Raw genomic sequence first — 6,000 nt, forward strand, 5'->3', positions numbered from 1 at the left:
CATTTTCTACTTTTTCATTCAGATATAATTTTAATTTTGTTTCAGATCCACTTTTAATTTTTATCTACTCTTTAAGTATTTTAATACATTTTTGCCCCTTCTTATTTTTTCTTTCCTTCATAAAACAGCAGTTTGAAGAATTTAAGGAGTAAAACTGAGCAAATGACATTTTCATCCTTGATTATTAAATTAGTATTCCCTTCCTCAATCACTTAGGGCTTGGTGGATTCTGGGCTAAAATAAAGATAAAAAATCCCTTCTTACCAGCAAAGTGAGTGAACTAAATTGTCATAATTAATATAGCAAATTGCATCATTTTCTTGGGATTGCTAATGCAGAGATTTTAAAACCTTGGCTGAAGCTATTGATAAGACAGCTTTCAGAAAGTACCTGAAAAGTAAATTCAAGCTGTGGTAAAAACATGTTTTTAATCTTGTTTTTAAGGGGAGGTTCTTGTGGTTTCATTCACTGTAACTATTTCCCTATGTACCATCAGACATCTGGGACATTGCAACATATTAGCTTCTAATATAGTTTCAGATATAACTCCACTGGGCACTGGGATTATTTTTCCATTCTGAGAATTTTCTTCAAATGACTAGGAATAGGATTGGTTTCGTATAGCAGATTTTCTGAAAGCTGCCCATCTCAAAAAAAAAAAAATAAAAAGCTAGAACCCTCTAAGGTTGGGAGCAGTGCCTATGATGTAACACAACAAAATTTGCAATAGACACCTAGTTTCTGATGCTTTTCCTCAAAGTTCCACTTACACCTTAAACACCACATGATGACTTTGCTTTATCTAGTATTGATCCAATGAGAGAAGTCAAATGTACTACAGGAATGATTCAGAGGGAACATTATTTCTCTTTGCTGAAATGATGCTGAATGTCTAATTATCATCCTGCAGTCCAGGACATTAGCTGCCAAAAACTATACAATGGCAAAGAGGGCAATGTATTTAACCTCCTAATATACACCTTCTGAATTTACAGGACCCCACTAGGTTAGTTAATGCCCTTGTAGCATCTTCTATATATAGACTATTAAATTTCATCCAAAAACGTTACTCCTCAGCTTAATTAAAACTTGTTACCCAGCCTCACTGCCTACAGATTTAAATGCTTGGGTTTGGCCAAGAGATAACTTCCTTGGGAATATCCAGTTTTGATCTGAAAGCTTTGAAAGATAGAGAGTCAACACACTGAATGGTCAGCTGCTGCAATGACTAGTCACTGTCACCACGAATAGTCACTGTCACCACGAATGGATGTGCCTTAATTTGCATTCTGAGCTCTGTCCTCAGCTTCTCATCACTGAAATGGCTTTGCATCTCCTCTATAGCCCTTTAGTACCCACCCTCACTTTTTGTTAAGGTGATACTTATACATTATATAGGATAATTTTCTGATACTATTTGAAAAAAAAAAAAAAAAACCAAAATTTATTGCAACTGTTGTGTTTTAAAGCTGGATTCCTTTAAAACCACTTTTTTTCAGGATTATAAATCTAATTTCTATTTTTTTCCCTCCATTTTGTTTATAGTTTCAAGAATATTCCTCCACAGAGTCCTACTGGGAATTCCCTGTCAACTGATTTTCTATTTGGAATATATCTTTTCAGTATGACTGCTTTCTTATGTGGTACAGGAATATTGCACATTCCTTAAATAAAATTAAGGCTACAATCAAACCCTTCAGCTTACCAGTAGATGCTATTTAAGGATGTCTCTTCAGTGGTAACTTTCAGAGGTGTTTTGTTAAACTGATCTTCTATCACTGATTATATACTCTAATAATAATTTGCACTTCTGTCTTAAAGAATTACATTCTTTCAATTTACACTCATTCAAAGACATCCCAGGGGAAAAAAAAACTAATTGTGTTACCTCATTTTGTTATCAGCAGATAAATATATTTAATTATTTCTACCAACATTTGAATATAAGAATATCTAATCGGTTATGCTTTTTATTCATCATATCTGAAACTAATCAGGTTAAATAGAGAAACAAAAGGAAGTGCAAACCAGCAAATTTCCTCTTATTAGACAGTAACTCCTCAGATAACACTCTACTTTTATCTTTAATCTTTTGAAAAACAGTGATGAAAGCCCTTTAAGATACTGACGTGAATAGGAAAGAAAAGAAAACTGATCAAAAACAAGCATAAATAAATTAATGAAGCTAGTCTGGGATTCACATGTGCATTTAAGCAGCTAATCTGTATCAGAACAAGCAGGGTGTTTTTTTTGTTTTGTTTTGTTTATCCTGAAAATTAATTTAATTAATGATATAGCAATGAAGTTATTTTATATTCTAACTCAGTGTTTAGCTTAGTATCTTGATTCAATTAATTTGGTTGTGATAAAGTTTAACATGGTCTTAATAATATGTAATTGCAATGGTGTTGAACTATACTACTGAGTAGAATTGCAGGCTATAAATAAATATTTGTTTATTGGCTGAATATTCAGAAAATAGAAAGGCTTACCTACAGTTGTGACTACCTAAACAATTAAAAATTTCTATTTTAATTGCTTGAAGTTTCTTTGTTATTGGTATACAAGGCAAAAAGTAGGTATTATCTTTCTAAAATACAAAAGAAAATCCAAAAACGTTACTCCTACTAATGAACTGAAATTCTGCCATCACCTTGAGGTTTGGCTCACCAGGATCTGTGTTCATACTTACAGACAAACTTGTGCTTAGCTCTTTTTCTATTCATTAAAGATACTTGAGGAGAAGCTGTGTCCCATAGGAGTGATAAGCATGTGGCATAAGCACATTCAGGAAGAAAAATCAGATTACAGAATTACTTTTCATTGCTATGCAAGTGAAACTTGTGGCTGAGAAAACATGATGACAGATTTGAAGTAGAGAAGAGTTTAAATAAGATGAAATGTAAAAAAGCTCTTTTATGGCATAGAAGAGAAACTATTAAATGCCCTTGAATAAAAACTACTTTTACTCTCTACCACAGAAGTGATATTAATCTTTAAATATTTTATATTTTCCCTGTGCATTAAACATCTGACAGACAAGATTTTAAGATTTGAAACTTCCAACATGTTAGGAAATGGGCAAAGACATTAAAAATCTTTAAAATAAATGCATAACTTTGAGATACCTAAGGATCAGGGGATCAGTGCATAGATGTATTTCAGGACCAACTCACGATGGTGAAAATAAAAATTGGATTAAAGACATGCTAACATATAAATACAATCACAATTAGATTTTCTGTCATGTCAGTCCTTGTGTGGTTTCTTATTCTGGCTTCAACTGTAATTCCAGGTAATTTAGAAATTTGAGTTTGTTTATCTGAAAAGTATAGTTTTAATTTTCTACTGAAAGAAGGATTAGATATAGACTTATAAAAAATGTCAATACATACTAAAACGGCCTTAATTCCACCTGATTATTGTCATTCCACAGGACTGGAGAAAAACACGGATGTATGTAATGAATAGACTGTAGCCCCTCCATTATCAGCATTATTTTCCTATGCTAAGACTTATGTGATAGTTGAGAATGTAACTGAGTGTCTGCCTCACTGCTCTGTGGTTGCAGTGTGGAGGAGTGGCATGGTTATGTAGTGGCTAAATGAAAAACACATACATAGTTTGTTTTGATAACAGTATCACCAAGATATGAGAAAATAAATGCTGTGCTAATTACCAAATGATGCAGAGAAAAAGGATAACAAGATGTAATGAGTCAGTCTCAGACAGCAGTATCCTTTACCAATCCTCATTTGGAGGTATTTGTCTGTGAGAAGTAATCAAGCGTTTTATGAAGTCTTTAAAAGTGGAGGTGAATGTGGCTTTATGAAATAAAACTGCCTTATAGTTTGACAACTACCCCAAAACAGCTACTTTACAATATAGAACAACTTAAAATAGGCATCTCCTTAGCATATGTTAAACAAATAGCATAACTTGCATTCAGTTTATTGTTTATTTATTATAGTGTCCAACAAAGCAGGCAAACACAGTAAAATCTTCCTAATGGTGAAAAACAGCAGACCTCTGGAATAGCTGCTCTGGTGATCCTGGAGACATTTGAGAAAAATGAGGCAAAAATGACACAGATGTTGTGGATCCAGCACTGCCTGACGATTGAGGATGTGATTTGTTACTCCTGAGTGTGTATGGCCTCAGGATTTCTCTGTGTTTTCTACTCGGGTGTACAAGGTGAGAGAGAGTTGCAGCAATAACACAGACTGAGAGAACCTACCTAACTCCAAAGCTGCTTTATGACCAGGGACTGTTCTTGAAAACTTCAGAGCAAACCTGCAGGTTCCCCAGTTAAAGACAAGGATGAAAGCTCCTGCTGGGTGTCTCCATAACAACACATTGCTAGTAAGAAGTTGAAGTCACTACACAATCCTTTTCAATGAAAAACAGGACAATACAGGAGTATAAATGAAATTCAGAAGGGAAAAGGAAATACTCTAATGGTAACCTACATTCCAGCTGTGAGAGAAAATGGATGAAAACACAGATGAGATATGGAAAAGCATGTAGTCTTACTTGACCAAATTTACAAGCTTATTTTAATTATTTAGCAGTTTCTAACTTTTATAGCCAAGAGAGAGTATGCCATCAACACAAGACTATCTACCAAGTGTATACATCTCTTTACTAACCATTGTGAATTAAAAATGCCCTTAATTCATTTGAAATCTGCAAACCAAATTTATGCAATGTTCCCTTCATAAGTTGCTTCATCCCTGGAAGTGTTTATGGCTGAATTGGATAGAGCTCTGAGCAGCCTGGTCTAATGAAAGGTGTCCCTGTCTATGGCAGGGGGGTTGGAACTAGATGAACTTTAAGGTCCCTTCCAGCCCAGACCATTCTGTGAGGAGCAGGTATGGATAGAGATGCCAGTAGTGCATTTGAGTAGTGGATCTGCAGCTTGGAAATTAGAGTGAGTTGCTTCTTAGTAAGTCAGCTACCCCACGTTACTGATAAATTAAAAACTAGTTACTGTTTAAACAAAGATCATCAGAAGAAAATACTTTAATTGAATTTTAAAAATAAATCTTATGCAAGTAAGAAAACTGATTGTTAATGAACATTACTGGGTGGAATCGTAGCTGCTGGTTTAATCAGAATAGATGGAGATAAGGAATATGATACTTTCCACACAGACCATGTAGAACCTGTCACCAGTTAATTTCTCTCTGTGGACACATCTACATGCTGTTCCCTCTAGATGAAGCATGCTTCCACATTCTGGAGGCTTCTTCCATATTCTCTGAGAAGGCATGGAACAAGCTTAGACTAAAACTCCTTCATTTTGCTGTCTGCATGTGTACAGGGTATTTGAGTAGCCACCACAGTCAATGGAGATGCTGGCACTGCACGTAAGGGAATCTATGAGACACTTCAGCTGACCTGCTCATAGGAATCCACAATATATTGAGATGTCTTAAGTCTTCCTGGGGGTTCTTTTCTAGAATCCAGCACAGAGAGATCCAAAACAGTTGTTAAATCTAACAAACCACTCAACCTGGCTAGTGGCACTAAATTCTACTAGGCTGCATGAATCAAAATATTTCTACCGAAACTGGCATAGTGGTTCAACATTCTGATCCTGGAGATACCTGAAACTCATAATTCCATAGTTTTACTAATCTTATATAATCCTCTAAGATTGCATGTAGAGACCCAGTCCTTGATATGCATTCAGAGTATTCTCAATGTGCGTGGTCAGCTCTGAACTGCCTCAAAAAATCTATGATGAACATGTTTTTTCCTGATGTTTTACAGCACTTGCTTAAGAAATAAAAACTACAGTCTCCAGTCTCGCCTCAGCTTACCAAGGTGAAATTTTGCATTTCACAAAGCATCAGAACACAGTACAAATCAAGCTATTATAGAGTCAAAACACCCTCCCTTTGTTGTTTTTTCTCCATCTTTTTTCCCTTGGGTCTCTTCTGCATTTAAAATGGAGATCCCCAGATCTGGAAGTGTAATTTACCTTTTCAAATTGCA

The sequence above is a fragment of the Vidua chalybeata genome, chromosome 2 (assembly GCF_026979565.1).
Source record: "Vidua chalybeata isolate OUT-0048 chromosome 2, bVidCha1 merged haplotype, whole genome shotgun sequence".
In the NCBI taxonomy this organism is placed as follows: Eukaryota; Metazoa; Chordata; class Aves; order Passeriformes; family Viduidae; genus Vidua; species Vidua chalybeata.